A 15,553-nucleotide genomic window follows, 5' to 3' on the forward strand; every position below is an offset into this window, starting at 1 on the left:
GGTTTCTGTAGTGGTCCTCACGTTCGCTTTACACGCGAAAGGTCCTCTGTTTCAAACTGAGCGGAAACAGCTTTTTGCCTTGGACGTAAAACATTAATTGTTTGCATCGTCAGACGAGTGATTTAGTAATCTTTTCCTTTATAGGTTTTTCAACAAGCGATCACCACGAGATTGCTGGCTGTCTTCTCTGCACAAGTTTCTGTAGTGTAATGGTTATCACATTCACCTCACATACGAAAGGTCCCCAGTTTAAAACTGTGCTGAAACAGCTGTTGGCTTTTTCCAAAATTGTTTAAGTGGGGATCTACTGCTTTCTTCGTAAACAATACAATTGCCTTCTGCCAAGTGGATTTACCGAGCAGAGACAGTGTTTCTCTTTTGTGGGAAAACATGAAATGTTTGCAAAGTCAGGTGAGGTGTTTAATTATCTTTTCCTTAGTTCGCTCTTCTACAAGCGATCACCAGGAGATTGCTGGCAGTCATCTCTGCACGGGATTCCATAGTGTAGTGGTTGTCACGTTCGCCTCATGCGAAAGGTCCCCAGTTCGAAACTGGGTGGCAACAGCTGGTGGCTTTTTCCAAAATTGCTTAAGTAGGGATCTGTTGCTTTCTTCGTCAACACTACAAAGGCCTTCTGCCAAGCCGAGTTAAAAGAACGGTGGATCCTAATCAAGTTTCTGTAGTGTAGTGGTCATCACGTTCGCCTAACACGCGAAAGGTCCTCGGTTCGAAACCGAGCAGAAACAGTGTTTCTCTTTTGTGGGTAAACATGAACTGTTTGCAAAGTCAGGGGAGGGATTTAGTTATCTTTTCCTTTATTCGTTTTACAGCAAGCGATCACCAGGAGATTGCTGGCTGTGTACTTTTTGTAAGTTTCCATAGTGTAGTGGTTATCACGTTCGCCTCACACGCGAAAGGTCCCCAGTTCGAAACTGGGTGGAAACAGCTACTGGCTTTTTCCAAAATTACTTAAACCAGGCTCTGCTGCATTCTTAGTCAACACTACAAAGGCCTCTTCTGCCAAGTAGTGTTAAAAGAAGAGAGGCTCCCCGTCAGGTTTCTGTAGTGGTCATCACATTCGCTTTACACGCGAAAGGTCCTCGGTTCCAAACTGAGCGGAAACAGCTTTTTGCCTTGGACGTAAAACATTAATTGTTTGCATCGTCAGACGAGAGATTTAGTAATCTTTTCCTTTATAGGTTTTTCAACAAGCGATCACCACGAGATTGCTGGCTGTCTTCTCTGCACAAGTTTCTGTAGTGTAATGGTTATCACGTTCACCTCACACACAAAAGGTCCCCAGTTTGAAAGTGTTTTGAAACAGCTGTTGGCTTTTTCCAAAATTGTTTAAGTAGGGATCTACTGCTTTCTTCGTAAACACTACAAATGCCTTCTGCCAAGTGGATTTACCGAGCAGAAACAGAGTTTCTCTTTTGTGGGAAAACATGAAATGTTTGCAAAGTCAGGTGAGGTGTTTAATTATCTTTTCCTTAGTTCGCTCTTCCACAAGCGATCACCAGGAGATTGCTGGCAGTCCTTTCTGCGAAGGATTCCATAGTGTAGTGGTTGTCACGTTTGCCGCATGCGAAAGGTCCCCAGTTCGAAACTTGGTGGTAACAGCTGGTGGCTTTTTCCAAAATTGCTTAAGTAGGGATCTGTTGCTTTCTTCGTCAACACTACAAAGGCCTTCTGCCAAGCCGAGTTAAAAGAACGGTGGATCGTAATCAAGGTTCTGTAGTGTAGTGGTCATCACGTTCGCCTAACACGCGAAAGGTCCTCGGTTCGAAACCGAGCAGAAACAGTGTTTCTCTTTCGTGGGTAAACATGAACTGTTTGCAAAGTCAGGGGAGGGATTTAGTTATCTTTTCCTTTATTCGTTTTACAGCAAGCGATCACCAGGAGATTGCTGGCTGTGTACTTTTTGCAAGTTTCCATAGTGTAGTGGTTATCGCGTTCGCCTTACACGCGAAAGGTCCCCAGTTCGAAACTGGGTGGAAAAAGCTACTGGCTTTTTCCAAATTTGCTTAAGCCAGGCTCTGCTGCATTCTTAGTCAACACTACAAAGGCCTCTTCTGCCAAGTAGTGTTAAAAGAAGAGAGGCTCCCCGTCAGGTTTCTGTAGTGGTCCTCACGTTCGCTTTACACGCGAAAGGTCCTCTGTTTCAAACTGAGCGGAAACAGCTTTTTGCCTTGGACGTAAAACATTAATTGTTTGCATCGTCAGACGAGTGATTTAGTAATCTTTTCCTTTATAGGTTTTTCAACAAGCGATCACCACGAGATTGCTGGCTGTCTTCTCTGCACAAGTTTCTGTAGTGTAATGGTTATCACATTCACCTCACATACGAAAGGTCCCCAGTTTAAAACTGTGCTGAAACAGCTGTTGGCTTTTTCCAAAATTGTTTAAGTGGGGATCTACTGCTTTCTTCGTAAACAATACAATTGCCTTCTGCCAAGTGGATTTACCGAGCAGAGACAGTGTTTCTCTTTTGTGGGAAAACATGAAATGTTTGCAAAGTCAGGTGAGGTGTTTAATTATCTTTTCCTTAGTTCGCTCTTCTACAAGCGATCACCAGGAGATTGCTGGCAGTCATCTCTGCACGGGATTCCATAGTGTAGTGGTTGTCACGTTCGCCTCATGCGAAAGGTCCCCAGTTCGAAACTGGGTGGCAACAGCTGGTGGCTTTTTCCAAAATTGCTTAAGTAGGGATCTGTTGCTTTCTTCGTCAACACTACAAAGGCCTTCTGCCAAGCCGAGTTAAAAGAACGGTGGATCCTAATCAAGTTTCTGTAGTGTAGTGGTCATCACGTTCGCCTAACACGCGAAAGGTCCTCGGTTCGAAACCGAGCAGAAACAGTGTTTCTCTTTTGTGGGTAAACATGAACTGTTTGCAAAGTCAGGGGAGGGATTTAGTTATCTTTTCCTTTATTCGTTTTACAGCAAGCGATCACCAGGAGATTGCTGGCTGTGTACTTTTTGTAAGTTTCCATAGTGTAGTGGTTATCACGTTCGCCTCACACGCGAAAGGTCCCCAGTTCGAAACTGGGTGGAAACAGCTACTGGCTTTTTCCAAAATTACTTAAACCAGGCTCTGCTGCATTCTTAGTCAACACTACAAAGGCCTCTTCTGCCAAGTAGTGTTAAAAGAAGAGAGGCTCCCCGTCAGGTTTCTGTAGTGGTCATCACATTCGCTTTACACGCGAAAGGTCCTCGGTTCCAAACTGAGCGGAAACAGCTTTTTGCCTTGGACGTAAAACATTAATTGTTTGCATCGTCAGACGAGAGATTTAGTAATCTTTTCCTTTATAGGTTTTTCAACAAGCGATCACCACGAGATTGCTGGCTGTCTTCTCTGCACAAGTTTCTGTAGTGTAATGGTTATCACGTTCACCTCACACACAAAAGGTCCCCAGTTTGAAAGTGTTTTGAAACAGCTGTTGGCTTTTTCCAAAATTGTTTAAGTAGGGATCTACTGCTTTCTTCGTAAACACTACAAATGCCTTCTGCCAAGTGGATTTACCGAGCAGAAACAGAGTTTCTCTTTTGTGGGAAAACATGAAATGTTTGCAAAGTCAGGTGAGGTGTTTAATTATCTTTTCCTTAGTTCGCTCTTCCACAAGCGATCACCAGGAGATTGCTGGCAGTCGTTTCTGCGAAGGATTCCATAGTGTAGTGGTTGTCACGTTTGCCGCATGCGAAAGGTCCCCAGTTCGAAACTTGGTGGTAACAGCTGGTGGCTTTTTCCAAAATTGCTTAAGTAGGGATCTGTTGCTTTCTTCGTCAACACTACAAAGGCCTTCTGCCAAGCCGAGTTAAAAGAACGGTGGATCGTAATCAAGTTTCTGTAGTGTAGTGGTCATCACGTTCGCCTAACACGCGAAAGGTCCTCGGTTCGAAACCGAGCAGAAACAGTGTTTCTCTTTCGTGGGTAAACATGAACTGTTTGCAAAGTCAGGGGAGGGATTTAGTTATCTTTTCCTTTATTCGTTTTACAGCAAGCGATCACCAGGAGATTGCTGGCTGTGTACTTTTTGCAAGTTTCCATAGTGTAGTGGTTATCACGTTCGCCTTACACGCGAAAGGTCCCCAGTTCGAAACTGGGTGGAAACAGCTACTGGCTTTTTCCAAATTTGCTTAAGCCAGGCTCTGCTGCATTCTTAGTCAACACTACAAAGGCCTCTTCTGCCAAGTAGTGTTAAAAGAAGAGAGGCTCCCCGTCAGGTTTCTGTAGTGGTCCTCACGTTCGCTTTACACGCGAAAGGTCCTCTGTTTCAAACTGAGCGGAAACAGCTTTTTGCCTTGGACGTAAAACATTAATTGTTTGCATCGTCAGACGAGTGAATTAGTAATCTTTTCCTTTATAGGTTTTTCAACAAGCGATCACCACGAGATTGCTGGCTGTCTTCTCTGCACAAGTTTCTGTAGTGTAATGGTTATCACATTCACCTCACATACAAAAGGTCCCCAGTTTGAAACTGTTTTGAAACAGCTGTTGGCTTTTTCCAAAATTGTTTAAGTAGGGATCTACTGCTTTCTTCGTAAACACTACAAATGCCTTCTGCCAAGTGGATTTACCGAGCAGAAACAGAGTTTCTCTTTTGTGGGAAAACATGAAATGTTTGCAAAGTCAGGTGAGGTGTTTAATTATCTTTTCCTTAGTTCGCTCTTCCACAAGCGATCACCAGGAGATTGCTGGCAGTCGTTTCTGCGAAGGATTCCATAGTGTAGTGGTTGTCACGTTTGCCGCATGCGAAAGGTCCCCAGTTCGAAACTTGGTGGTAACAGCTGGTGGCTTTTTCCAAAATTGCTTAAGTAGGGATCTGTTGCTTTCTTCGTCAACACTACAAAGGCCTTCTGCCAAGCCGAGTTAAAAGAACGGTGGATCGTAAGCAAGTTTCTGTAGTGTAGTGGTCATCACGTTCGCCTAACACGCGAAAGGTCCTCGGTTCGAAACCGAGCAGAAACAGTGTTTCTCTTTCGTGGGTAAACATGAACTGTTTGCAAAGTCAGGGGAGGGATTTAGTTATCTTTTCCTTTATTCGTTTTACAGCAAGCGATCACCAGGAGATTGCTGGCTGTGTACTTTTTGCAAGTTTCCATAGTGTAGTGGTTATCACGTTCGCCTTACACGCGAAAAGTCCCCAGTTCGAAACTGGGTGGAAACAGCTACTGGCTTTTTCCAAATTTGCTTAAGCCAGGCTCTGCTGCATTCTTAGTCAACACTACAAAGGCCTCTTCTGCCAAGTAGTGTTAAAAGAAGAGAGGCTCCCCGTCAGGTTTCTGTAGTGGTCCTCACGTTCGCTTTACACGCGAAAGGTCCTCTGTTTCAAACTGAGCGGAAACAGCTTTTTGCCTTGGACGTAAAACATTAATTGTTTGCATCGTCAGACGAGTTATTTAGTAATCTTTTCCTTTATAGGTTTTTCAACAAGCGATCACCACGAGATTGCTGGCTGTCTTCTCTGCACAAGTTTCTGTAGTGTAATGGTTATCACATTCACCTCACATACGAAAGGTCCCCAGTTTAAAACTGTGCTGAAACAGCTGTTGGCTTTTTCCAAAATTGTTTAAGTGGGGATCTACTGCTTTCTTCGTAAACAATACAATTGCCTTCTGCCAAGTGGATTTACCGAGCAGAGACAGTGTTTCTCTTTTGTGGGAAAACATGAAATGTTTGCAAAGTCAGGTGAGGTGTTTAATTATCTTTTCCTTAGTTCGCTCTTCTACAAGCGATCACCAGGAGATTGCTGGCAGTCATCTCTGCACGGGATTCCATAGTGTAGTGGTTGTCACGTTCGCCTCATGCGAAAGGTCCCCAGTTCGAAACTGGGTGGCAACAGCTGGTGGCTTTTTCCAAAATTGCTTAAGTAGGGATCTGTTGCTTTCTTCGTCAACACTACAAAGGCCTTCTGCCAAGCCGAGTTAAAAGAACGGTGGATCCTAATCAAGTTTCTGTAGTGTAGTGGTCATCACGTTCGCCTAACACGCGAAAGGTCCTCGGTTCGAAACCGAGCAGAAACAGTGTTTCTCTTTTGTGGGTAAACATGAACTGTTTGCAAAGTCAGGGGAGGGATTTAGTTATCTTTTCCTTTATTCGTTTTACAGCAAGCGATCACCAGGAGATTGCTGGCTGTGTACTTTTTGCAAGTTTCCATAGTGTAGTGGTTATCACGTTCGCCTCACACGCGAAAGGTCCCCAGTTCGAAACTGGGTGGAAACAGCTACTGGCTTTTTCCAAAATTACTTAAACCAGGCTCTGCTGCATTCTTAGTCAACACTACAAAGGCCTCTTCTGCCAAGTAGTGTTAAAAGAAGAGAGGCTCCCCGTCAGGTTTCTGTAGTGGTCATCACATTCGCTTTACACGCGAAAGGTCCTCGGTTCCAAACTGAGCGGAAACAGCTTTTTGCCTTGGACGTAAAACATTAATTGTTTGCATCGTCAGACGAGAGATTTAGTAATCTTTTCCTTTATAGGTTTTTCAGCAAGCGATCACCACGAGATTGCTGGCTGTCTTCTCTGCACAAGTTTCTGTAGTGTAATGGTTATCACGTTCACCTCACACACAAAAGGTCCCCAGTTTGAAACTGTTTTGAAACAGCTGTTGGCTTTTTCCAAAATTGTTTAAGTAGGGATCTACTGCTTTCTTCGTAAACACTACAAATGCCTTCTGCCAAGTGGATTTACCGAGCAGAAACAGAGTTTCTCTTTTGTGGGAAAACATGAAATGTTTGCAAAGTCAGGTGAGGTGTTTAATTATCTTTTCCTTAGTTCGCTCTTCCACAAGCGATCACCAGGAGATTGCTGGCAGTCGTTTCTGCGAAGGATTCCATAGTGTAGTGGTTGTCACGTTTGCCGCATGCGAAAGGTCCCCAGTTCGAAACTTGGTGGTAACAGCTGGTGGCTTTTTCCAAAATTGCTTAAGTAGGGATCTGTTGCTTTCTTCGTCAACACTACAAAGGCCTTCTGCCAAGCCGAGTTAAAAGAACGGTGGATCGTAATCAAGGTTCTGTAGTGTAGTGGTCATCACGTTCGCCTAACACGCGAAAGGTCCTCGGTTCGAAACCGAGCAGAAACAGTGTTTCTCTTTCGTGGGTAAACATGAACTGTTTGCAAAGTCAGGGGAGGGATTTAGTTATCTTTTCCTTTATTCGTTTTACAGCAAGCGATCACCAGGAGATTGCTGGCTGTGTACTTTTTGCAAGTTTCCATAGTGTAGTGGTTATCGCGTTCGCCTTACACGCGAAAGGTCCCCAGTTCGAAACTGGGTGGAAAAAGCTACTGGCTTTTTCCAAATTTGCTTAAGCCAGGCTCTGCTGCATTCTTAGTCAACACTACAAAGGCCTCTTCTGCCAAGTAGTGTTAAAAGAAGAGAGGCTCCCCGTCAGGTTTCTGTAGTGGTCCTCACGTTCGCTTTACACGCGAAAGGTCCTCTGTTTCAAACTGAGCGGAAACAGCTTTTTGCCTTGGACGTAAAACATTAATTGTTTGCATCGTCAGACGAGTGATTTAGTAATCTTTTCCTTTATAGGTTTTTCAACAAGCGATCACCACGAGATTGCTGGCTGTCTTCTCTGCACAAGTTTCTGTAGTGTAATGGTTATCACATTCACCTCACATACGAAAGGTCCCCAGTTTAAAACTGTGCTGAAACAGCTGTTGGCTTTTTCCAAAATTGTTTAAGTGGGGATCTACTGCTTTCTTCGTAAACAATACAATTGCCTTCTGCCAAGTGGATTTACCGAGCAGAAACAGAGTTTCTCTTTTGTGGGAAAACATGAAATGTTTGCAAAGTCAGGTGAGGTGTTTAATTATCTTTTCCTTAGTTCGCTCTTCCACAAGCGATCACCAGGAGATTGCTGGCAGTCGTTTCTGCGAAGGATTCCATAGTGTAGTGGTTGTCACGTTTGCCGCATGCGAAAGGTCCCCAGTTCGAAACTTGGTGGTAACAGCTGGTGGCTTTTTCCAAAATTGCTTAAGTAGGGATCTGTTGCTTTCTTCGTCAACACTACAAAGGCCTTCTGCCAAGCCGAGTTAAAAGAACGGTGGATCGTAAGCAAGTTTCTGTAGTGTAGTGGTCATCACGTTCGCCTAACACGCGAAAGGTCCTCGGTTCGAAACCGAGCAGAAACAGTGTTTCTCTTTCGTGGGTAAACATGAACTGTTTGCAAAGTCAGGGGAGGGATTTAGTTATCTTTTCCTTTATTCGTTTTACAGCAAGCGATCACCAGGAGATTGCTGGCTGTGTACTTTTTGCAAGTTTCCATAGTGTAGTGGTTATCACGTTCGCCTTACACGCGAAAGGTCCCCAGTTCGAAACTGGGTGGAAACAGCTACTGGCTTTTTCCAAATTTGCTTAAGCCAGGCTCTGCTGCATTCTTAGTCAACACTACAAAGGCCTCTTCTGCCAAGTAGTGTTAAAAGAAGAGAGGCTCCCCGTCAGGTTTCTGTAGTGGTCCTCACGTTCGCTTTACACGTGAAAGGTCCTCTGTTTCAAACTGAGCGGAAACAGCTTTTTGCCTTGGACGTAAAACATTAATTGTTTGCATCGTCAGACGAGAGATTTAGTAATCTTTTCCTTTATAGGTTTTTCAACAAGCGATCACCACGAGATTGCTGGCTGTCTTCTCTGCACAAGTTTCTGTAGTGTAATGGTTATCACATTCACCTCACATACGAAAGGTCCTCAGTTTAAAACTGTGCTGAAACAGCTGTTGGCTTTTTCCAAAATTGTTTAAGTGGGGATCTACTGCTTTCTTCGTAAACAATACAATTGCCTTCTGCCAAGTGGATTTACCGAGCAGAGACAGTGTTTCTCTTTTGTGGGAAAACATGAAATGTTTGCAAAGTCAGGTGAGGTGTTTAATTATCTTTTCCTTAGTTCGCTCTTCTACAAGCGATCACCAGGAGATTGCTGGCAGTCATCTCTGCACGGGATTCCATAGTGTAGTGGTTGTCACGTTCGCCTCATGCGAAAGGTCCCCAGTTCGAAACTGGGTGGCAACAGCTGGTGGCTTTTTCCAAAATTGCTTAAGTAGGGATCTGTTGCTTTCTTCGTCAACACTACAAAGGCCTTCTGCCAAGCCGAGTTAAAAGAACGGTGGATCCTAATCAAGTTTCTGTAGTGTAGTGGTCATCACGTTCGCCTAACACGCGAAAGGTCCTCGGTTCGAAACCGAGCAGAAACAGTGTTTCTCTTTTGTGGGTAAACATGAACTGTTTGCAAAGTCAGGGGAGGGATTTAGTTATCTTTTCCTTTATTCGTTTTACAGCAAGCGATCACCAGGAGATTGCTGGCTGTGTACTTTTTGCAAGTTTCCATAGTGTAGTGGTTATCACGTTCGCCTCACACGCGAAAGGTCCCCAGTTCGAAACTGGGTGGAAACAGCTACTGGCTTTTTCCAAAATTACTTAAACCAGGCTCTGCTGCATTCTTTATTCAACACTACAAAGGCCTCTTCTGCCAAGTAGTGTTAAAAGAAGAGAGGCTCCCCGTCAGGTTTCTGTAGTGGTCATCACATTCGCTTTACACGCGAAAGGTCCTCGGTTCCAAACTGAGCGGAAACAGCTTTTTGCCTTGGACGTAAAACTTTAATTGTTTGCATCGTCAGACGAGAGATTTAGTAATCTTTTCCTTTATAGGTTTTTCAACAAGCGATCACCACGAGATTGCTGGCTGTCTTCTCTGCACAAGTTTCTGTAGTGTAATGGTTATCACATTCACCTCACATACGAAAGGTCCCCAGTTTAAAACTGTGCTGAAACAGCTGTTGGCTTTTTCCAAAATTGTTTAAGTGGGGATCTACTGCTTTCTTCGTAAACAATACAATTGCCTTCTGCCAAGTGGATTTACCGAGCAGAGACAGTGTTTCTCTTTTGTGGGAAAACATGAAATGTTTGCAAAGTCAGGTGAGGTGTTTAATTATCTTTTCCTTAGTTCGCTCTTCCACAAGCGATCACCAGGAGATTGCTGGCAGTCGTTTCTGCGAAGGATTCCATAGTGTAGTGGTTGTCACGTTTGCCGCATGCGAAAGGTCCCCAGTTCGAAACTTGGTGGTAACAGCTGGTGGCTTTTTCCAAAATTGCTTAAGTAGGGATCTGTTGCTTTCTTCGTCAACACTACAAAGGCCTTCTGCCAAGCCGAGTTAAAAGAACGGTGGATCGTAATCAAGTTTCTGTAGTGTAGTGGTCATCACGTTCGCCTAACACGCGAAAGGTCCTCGGTTCGAAACCGAGCAGAAACAGTGTTTCTCTTTCGTGGGTAAACATGAACTGTTTGCAAAGTCAGGGGAGGGATTTAGTTATCTTTTCCTTTATTCGTTTTACAGCAAGCGATCACCAGGAGATTGCTGGCTGTGTACTTTTTGCAAGTTTCCATAGTGTAGTGGTTATCACGTTCGCCTTACACGCGAAAAGTCCCCAGTTCGAAACTGGGTGGAAACAGCTACTGGCTTTTTCCAAATTTGCTTAAGCCAGGCTCTGCTGCATTCTTAGTCAACACTACAAAGGCCTCTTCTGCCAAGTAGTGTTAAAAGAAGAGAGGCTCCCCGTCAGGTTTCTGTAGTGGTCCTCACGTTCGCTTTACACGCGAAAGGTCCTCTGTTTCAAACTGAGCGGAAACAGCTTTTTGCCTTGGACGTAAAACATTAATTGTTTGCATCGTCAGACGAGTTATTTAGTAATCTTTTCCTTTATAGGTTTTTCAACAAGCGATCACCACGAGATTGCTGGCTGTCTTCTCTGCACAAGTTTCTGTAGTGTAATGGTTATCACATTCACCTCACATACGAAAGGTCCCCAGTTTAAAACTGTGCTGAAACAGCTGTTGGCTTTTTCCAAAATTGTTTAAGTGGGGATCTACTGCTTTCTTCGTAAACAATACAATTGCCTTCTGCCAAGTGGATTTACCGAGCAGAGACAGTGTTTCTCTTTTGTGGGAAAACATGAAATGTTTGCAAAGTCAGGTGAGGTGTTTAATTATCTTTTCCTTAGTTCGCTCTTCTACAAGCGATCACCAGGAGATTGCTGGCAGTCATCTCTGCACGGGATTCCATAGTGTAGTGGTTGTCACGTTCGCCTCATGCGAAAGGTCCCCAGTTCGAAACTGGGTGGCAACAGCTGGTGGCTTTTTCCAAAATTGCTTAAGTAGGGATCTGTTGCTTTCTTCGTCAACACTACAAAGGCCTTCTGCCAAGCCGAGTTAAAAGAACGGTGGATCCTAATCAAGTTTCTGTAGTGTAGTGGTCATCACGTTCGCCTAACACGCGAAAGGTCCTCGGTTCGAAACCGAGCAGAAACAGTGTTTCTCTTTTGTGGGTAAACATGAACTGTTTGCAAAGTCAGGGGAGGGATTTAGTTATCTTTTCCTTTATTCGTTTTACAGCAAGCGATCACCAGGAGATTGCTGGCTGTGTACTTTTTGTAAGTTTCCATAGTGTAGTGGTTATCACGTTCGCCTCACAAGCGAAAGGTCCCCAGTTCGAAACTGGGTGGAAACAGCTACTGGCTTTTTCCAAAATTACTTAAACCAGGCTCTGCTGCATTCTTAGTCAACACTACAAAGGCCTCTTCTGCCAAGTAGTGTTAAAAGAAGAGAGGCTCCCCGTCAGGTTTCTGTAGTGGTCATCACATTCGCTTTACACGCGAAAGGTCCTCGGTTCCAAACTGAGCGGAAACAGCTTTTTGCCTTGGACGTAAAACATTAATTGTTTGCATCGTCAGACGAGAGATTTAGTAATCTTTTCCTTTATAGGTTTTTCAGCAAGCGATCACCACGAGATTGCTGGCTGTCTTCTCTGCACAAGTTTCTGTAGTGTAATGGTTATCACGTTCACCTCACACACAAAAGGTCCCCAGTTTGAAACTGTTTTGAAACAGCTGTTGGCTTTTTCCAAAATTGTTTAAGTAGGGATCTACTGCTTTCTTCGTAAACACTACAAATGCCTTCTGCCAAGTGGATTTACCGAGCAGAAACAGAGTTTCTCTTTTGTGGGAAAACATGAAATGTTTGCAAAGTCAGGTGAGGTGTTTAATTATCTTTTCCTTAGTTCGCTCTTCCACAAGCGATCACCAGGAGATTGCTGGCAGTCGTTTCTGCGAAGGATTCCATAGTGTAGTGGTTGTCACGTTTGCCGCATGCGAAAGGTCCCCAGTTCGAAACTTGGTGGTAACAGCTGGTGGCTTTTTCCAAAATTGCTTAAGTAGGGATCTGTTGCTTTCTTCGTCAACACTACAAAGGCCTTCTGCCAAGCCGAGTTAAAAGAACGGTGGATCGTAATCAAGGTTCTGTAGTGTAGTGGTCATCACGTTCGCCTAACACGCGAAAGGTCCTCGGTTCGAAACCGAGCAGAAACAGTGTTTCTCTTTCGTGGGTAAACATGAACTGTTTGCAAAGTCAGGGGAGGGATTTAGTTATCTTTTCCTTTATTCGTTTTACAGCAAGCGATCACCAGGAGATTGCTGGCTGTGTACTTTTTGCAAGTTTCCATAGTGTAGTGGTTATCGCGTTCGCCTTACACGCGAAAGGTCCCCAGTTCGAAACTGGGTGGAAAAAGCTACTGGCTTTTTCCAAATTTGCTTAAGCCAGGCTCTGCTGCATTCTTAGTCAACACTACAAAGGCCTCTTCTGCCAAGTAGTGTTAAAAGAAGAGAGGCTCCCCGTCAGGTTTCTGTAGTGGTCCTCACGTTCGCTTTACACGCGAAAGGTCCTCTGTTTCAAACTGAGCGGAAACAGCTTTTTGCCTTGGACGTAAAACATTAATTGTTTGCATCGTCAGACGAGTGATTTAGTAATCTTTTCCTTTATAGGTTTTTCAACAAGCGATCACCACGAGATTGCTGGCTGTCTTCTCTGCACAAGTTTCTGTAGTGTAATGGTTATCACATTCACCTCACATACGAAAGGTCCCCAGTTTAAAACTGTGCTGAAACAGCTGTTGGCTTTTTCCAAAATTGTTTAAGTGGGGATCTACTGCTTTCTTCGTAAACAATACAATTGCCTTCTGCCAAGTGGATTTACCGAGCAGAAACAGAGTTTCTCTTTTGTGGGAAAACATGAAATGTTTGCAAAGTCAGGTGAGGTGTTTAATTATCTTTTCCTTAGTTCGCTCTTCCACAAGCGATCACCAGGAGATTGCTGGCAGTCGTTTCTGCGAAGGATTCCATAGTGTAGTGGTTGTCACGTTTGCCGCATGCGAAAGGTCCCCAGTTCGAAACTTGGTGGTAACAGCTGGTGGCTTTTTCCAAAATTGCTTAAGTAGGGATCTGTTGCTTTCTTCGTCAACACTACAAAGGCCTTCTGCCAAGCCGAGTTAAAAGAACGGTGGATCGTAAGCAAGTTTCTGTAGTGTAGTGGTCATCACGTTCGCCTAACACGCGAAAGGTCCTCGGTTCGAAACCGAGCAGAAACAGTGTTTCTCTTTCGTGGGTAAACATGAACTGTTTGCAAAGTCAGGGGAGGGATTTAGTTATCTTTTCCTTTATTCGTTTTACAGCAAGCGATCACCAGGAGATTGCTGGCTGTGTACTTTTTGCAAGTTTCCATAGTGTAGTGGTTATCACGTTCGCCTTACACGCGAAAGGTCCCCAGTTCGAAACTGGGTGGAAACAGCTACTGGCTTTTTCCAAATTTGCTTAAGCCAGGCTCTGCTGCATTCTTAGTCAACACTACAAAGGCCTCTTCTGCCAAGTAGTGTTAAAAGAAGAGAGGCTCCCCGTCAGGTTTCTGTAGTGGTCCTCACGTTCGCTTTACACGTGAAAGGTCCTCTGTTTCAAACTGAGCGGAAACAGCTTTTTGCCTTGGACGTAAAACATTAATTGTTTGCATCGTCAGACGAGAGATTTAGTAATCTTTTCCTTTATAGGTTTTTCAACAAGCGATCACCACGAGATTGCTGGCTGTCTTCTCTGCACAAGTTTCTGTAGTGTAATGGTTATCACATTCACCTCACATACGAAAGGTCCTCAGTTTAAAACTGTGCTGAAACAGCTGTTGGCTTTTTCCAAAATTGTTTAAGTGGGGATCTACTGCTTTCTTCGTAAACAATACAATTGCCTTCTGCCAAGTGGATTTACCGAGCAGAGACAGTGTTTCTCTTTTGTGGGAAAACATGAAATGTTTGCAAAGTCAGGTGAGGTGTTTAATTATCTTTTCCTTAGTTCGCTCTTCTACAAGCGATCACCAGGAGATTGCTGGCAGTCATCTCTGCACGGGATTCCATAGTGTAGTGGTTGTCACGTTCGCCTCATGCGAAAGGTCCCCAGTTCGAAACTGGGTGGCAACAGCTGGTGGCTTTTTCCAAAATTGCTTAAGTAGGGATCTGTTGCTTTCTTCGTCAACACTACAAAGGCCTTCTGCCAAGCCGAGTTAAAAGAACGGTGGATCCTAATCAAGTTTCTGTAGTGTAGTGGTCATCACGTTCGCCTAACACGCGAAAGGTCCTCGGTTCGAAACCGAGCAGAAACAGTGTTTCTCTTTTGTGGGTAAACATGAACTGTTTGCAAAGTCAGGGGAGGGATTTAGTTATCTTTTCCTTTATTCGTTTTACAGCAAGCGATCACCAGGAGATTGCTGGCTGTGTACTTTTTGCAAGTTTCCATAGTGTAGTGGTTATCACGTTCGCCTCACACGCGAAAGGTCCCCAGTTCGAAACTGGGTGGAAACAGCTACTGGCTTTTTCCAAAATTACTTAAACCAGGCTCTGCTGCATTCTTTATTCAACACTACAAAGGCCTCTTCTGCCAAGTAGTGTTAAAAGAAGAGAGGCTCCCCGTCAGGTTTCTGTAGTGGTCATCACATTCGCTTTACACGCGAAAGGTCCTCGGTTCCAAACTGAGCGGAAACAGCTTTTTGCCTTGGACGTAAAACTTTAATTGTTTGCATCGTCAGACGAGAGATTTAGTAATCTTTTCCTTTATAGGTTTTTCAACAAGCGATCACCACGAGATTGCTGGCTGTCTTCTCTGCACAAGTTTCTGTAGTGTAATGGTTATCACATTCACCTCACATACGAAAGGTCCCCAGTTTAAAACTGTGCTGAAACAGCTGTTGGCTTTTTCCAAAATTGTTTAAGTGGGGATCTACTGCTTTCTTCGTAAACAATACAATTGCCTTCTGCCAAGTGGATTTACCGAGCAGAGACAGTGTTTCTCTTTTGTGGGAAAACATGAAATGTTTGCAAAGTCAGGTGAGGTGTTTAATTATCTTTTCCTTAGTTCGCTCTTCCACAAGCGATCACCAGGAGATTGCTGGCAGTCGTTTCTGCGAAGGATTCCATAGTGTAGTGGTTGTCACGTTTGCCGCATGCGAAAGGTCCCCAGTTCGAAACTTGGTGGTAACAGCTGGTGGCTTTTTCCAAAATTGCTTAAGTAGGGATCTGTTGCTTTCTTCGTCAACACTACAAAGGCCTTCTGCCAAGCCGAGTTAAAAGAACGGTGGATCGTAATCAAGTTTCTGTAGTGTAGTGGTCATCACGTTCGCCTAACACGCGAAAGGTCCTCGGTTCGAAACCGAGCAGAAACAGTGTTTCTCTTTCGTGGGTAAACATGAACTGTTTG

At 44.1% G+C, this 15,553-nt stretch overlaps 26 non-coding genes across 26 annotated transcripts; all 26 read left to right on the plus strand.

Moving 5' to 3' along the window:
- Positions 1-673: 673 nt before the first annotated feature.
- trnav-aac (transfer RNA valine (anticodon AAC)) lies at positions 674-746 on the plus strand. Its single transcript has one exon. It is a non-coding gene; the product is annotated as a tRNA-Val (tRNA).
- Positions 747-872: 126 nt separating this feature from the next.
- Positions 873-945, plus strand: trnav-cac (transfer RNA valine (anticodon CAC)). Its single transcript has one exon. It is a non-coding gene; the product is annotated as a tRNA-Val (tRNA).
- A 982-nt stretch (positions 946-1,927) lies between these two features.
- trnav-uac (transfer RNA valine (anticodon UAC)) lies at positions 1,928-2,000 on the plus strand. The gene has a single exon. It is a non-coding gene; the product is annotated as a tRNA-Val (tRNA).
- Positions 2,001-2,783: 783 nt separating this feature from the next.
- Positions 2,784-2,856, plus strand: trnav-aac (transfer RNA valine (anticodon AAC)). The gene has a single exon. It is a non-coding gene; the product is annotated as a tRNA-Val (tRNA).
- Positions 2,857-2,982: 126 nt separating this feature from the next.
- On the plus strand, positions 2,983-3,055 carry trnav-cac (transfer RNA valine (anticodon CAC)). The gene has a single exon. It is a non-coding gene; the product is annotated as a tRNA-Val (tRNA).
- A 783-nt stretch (positions 3,056-3,838) lies between these two features.
- On the plus strand, positions 3,839-3,911 carry trnav-aac (transfer RNA valine (anticodon AAC)). Its single transcript has one exon. It is a non-coding gene; the product is annotated as a tRNA-Val (tRNA).
- Positions 3,912-4,037: 126 nt separating this feature from the next.
- Positions 4,038-4,110, plus strand: trnav-uac (transfer RNA valine (anticodon UAC)). The gene has a single exon. It is a non-coding gene; the product is annotated as a tRNA-Val (tRNA).
- Positions 4,111-4,893: 783 nt separating this feature from the next.
- trnav-aac (transfer RNA valine (anticodon AAC)) lies at positions 4,894-4,966 on the plus strand. Its single transcript has one exon. It is a non-coding gene; the product is annotated as a tRNA-Val (tRNA).
- A 126-nt stretch (positions 4,967-5,092) lies between these two features.
- trnav-uac (transfer RNA valine (anticodon UAC)) lies at positions 5,093-5,165 on the plus strand. The gene has a single exon. It is a non-coding gene; the product is annotated as a tRNA-Val (tRNA).
- A 783-nt stretch (positions 5,166-5,948) lies between these two features.
- Positions 5,949-6,021, plus strand: trnav-aac (transfer RNA valine (anticodon AAC)). Its single transcript has one exon. It is a non-coding gene; the product is annotated as a tRNA-Val (tRNA).
- Positions 6,022-6,147: 126 nt separating this feature from the next.
- On the plus strand, positions 6,148-6,220 carry trnav-cac (transfer RNA valine (anticodon CAC)). The gene has a single exon. It is a non-coding gene; the product is annotated as a tRNA-Val (tRNA).
- Positions 6,221-7,202: 982 nt separating this feature from the next.
- Positions 7,203-7,275, plus strand: trnav-uac (transfer RNA valine (anticodon UAC)). Its single transcript has one exon. It is a non-coding gene; the product is annotated as a tRNA-Val (tRNA).
- A 783-nt stretch (positions 7,276-8,058) lies between these two features.
- trnav-aac (transfer RNA valine (anticodon AAC)) lies at positions 8,059-8,131 on the plus strand. The gene has a single exon. It is a non-coding gene; the product is annotated as a tRNA-Val (tRNA).
- A 126-nt stretch (positions 8,132-8,257) lies between these two features.
- On the plus strand, positions 8,258-8,330 carry trnav-uac (transfer RNA valine (anticodon UAC)). The gene has a single exon. It is a non-coding gene; the product is annotated as a tRNA-Val (tRNA).
- A 783-nt stretch (positions 8,331-9,113) lies between these two features.
- On the plus strand, positions 9,114-9,186 carry trnav-aac (transfer RNA valine (anticodon AAC)). Its single transcript has one exon. It is a non-coding gene; the product is annotated as a tRNA-Val (tRNA).
- A 126-nt stretch (positions 9,187-9,312) lies between these two features.
- Positions 9,313-9,385, plus strand: trnav-cac (transfer RNA valine (anticodon CAC)). Its single transcript has one exon. It is a non-coding gene; the product is annotated as a tRNA-Val (tRNA).
- A 784-nt stretch (positions 9,386-10,169) lies between these two features.
- Positions 10,170-10,242, plus strand: trnav-aac (transfer RNA valine (anticodon AAC)). Its single transcript has one exon. It is a non-coding gene; the product is annotated as a tRNA-Val (tRNA).
- A 126-nt stretch (positions 10,243-10,368) lies between these two features.
- Positions 10,369-10,441, plus strand: trnav-uac (transfer RNA valine (anticodon UAC)). Its single transcript has one exon. It is a non-coding gene; the product is annotated as a tRNA-Val (tRNA).
- A 783-nt stretch (positions 10,442-11,224) lies between these two features.
- On the plus strand, positions 11,225-11,297 carry trnav-aac (transfer RNA valine (anticodon AAC)). The gene has a single exon. It is a non-coding gene; the product is annotated as a tRNA-Val (tRNA).
- Positions 11,298-11,423: 126 nt separating this feature from the next.
- On the plus strand, positions 11,424-11,496 carry trnav-cac (transfer RNA valine (anticodon CAC)). Its single transcript has one exon. It is a non-coding gene; the product is annotated as a tRNA-Val (tRNA).
- Positions 11,497-12,478: 982 nt separating this feature from the next.
- trnav-uac (transfer RNA valine (anticodon UAC)) lies at positions 12,479-12,551 on the plus strand. Its single transcript has one exon. It is a non-coding gene; the product is annotated as a tRNA-Val (tRNA).
- A 783-nt stretch (positions 12,552-13,334) lies between these two features.
- On the plus strand, positions 13,335-13,407 carry trnav-aac (transfer RNA valine (anticodon AAC)). The gene has a single exon. It is a non-coding gene; the product is annotated as a tRNA-Val (tRNA).
- Positions 13,408-13,533: 126 nt separating this feature from the next.
- On the plus strand, positions 13,534-13,606 carry trnav-uac (transfer RNA valine (anticodon UAC)). Its single transcript has one exon. It is a non-coding gene; the product is annotated as a tRNA-Val (tRNA).
- Positions 13,607-14,389: 783 nt separating this feature from the next.
- On the plus strand, positions 14,390-14,462 carry trnav-aac (transfer RNA valine (anticodon AAC)). The gene has a single exon. It is a non-coding gene; the product is annotated as a tRNA-Val (tRNA).
- Positions 14,463-14,588: 126 nt separating this feature from the next.
- On the plus strand, positions 14,589-14,661 carry trnav-cac (transfer RNA valine (anticodon CAC)). Its single transcript has one exon. It is a non-coding gene; the product is annotated as a tRNA-Val (tRNA).
- Positions 14,662-15,445: 784 nt separating this feature from the next.
- On the plus strand, positions 15,446-15,518 carry trnav-aac (transfer RNA valine (anticodon AAC)). Its single transcript has one exon. It is a non-coding gene; the product is annotated as a tRNA-Val (tRNA).
- The last annotated feature ends 35 nt before the right edge of the window (positions 15,519-15,553 follow it).

This window comes from Garra rufa, chromosome 1, assembly GCF_049309525.1.
Source record: "Garra rufa chromosome 1, GarRuf1.0, whole genome shotgun sequence".
Lineage (NCBI taxonomy): Eukaryota > Metazoa > Chordata > Actinopteri > Cypriniformes > Cyprinidae > Garra > Garra rufa.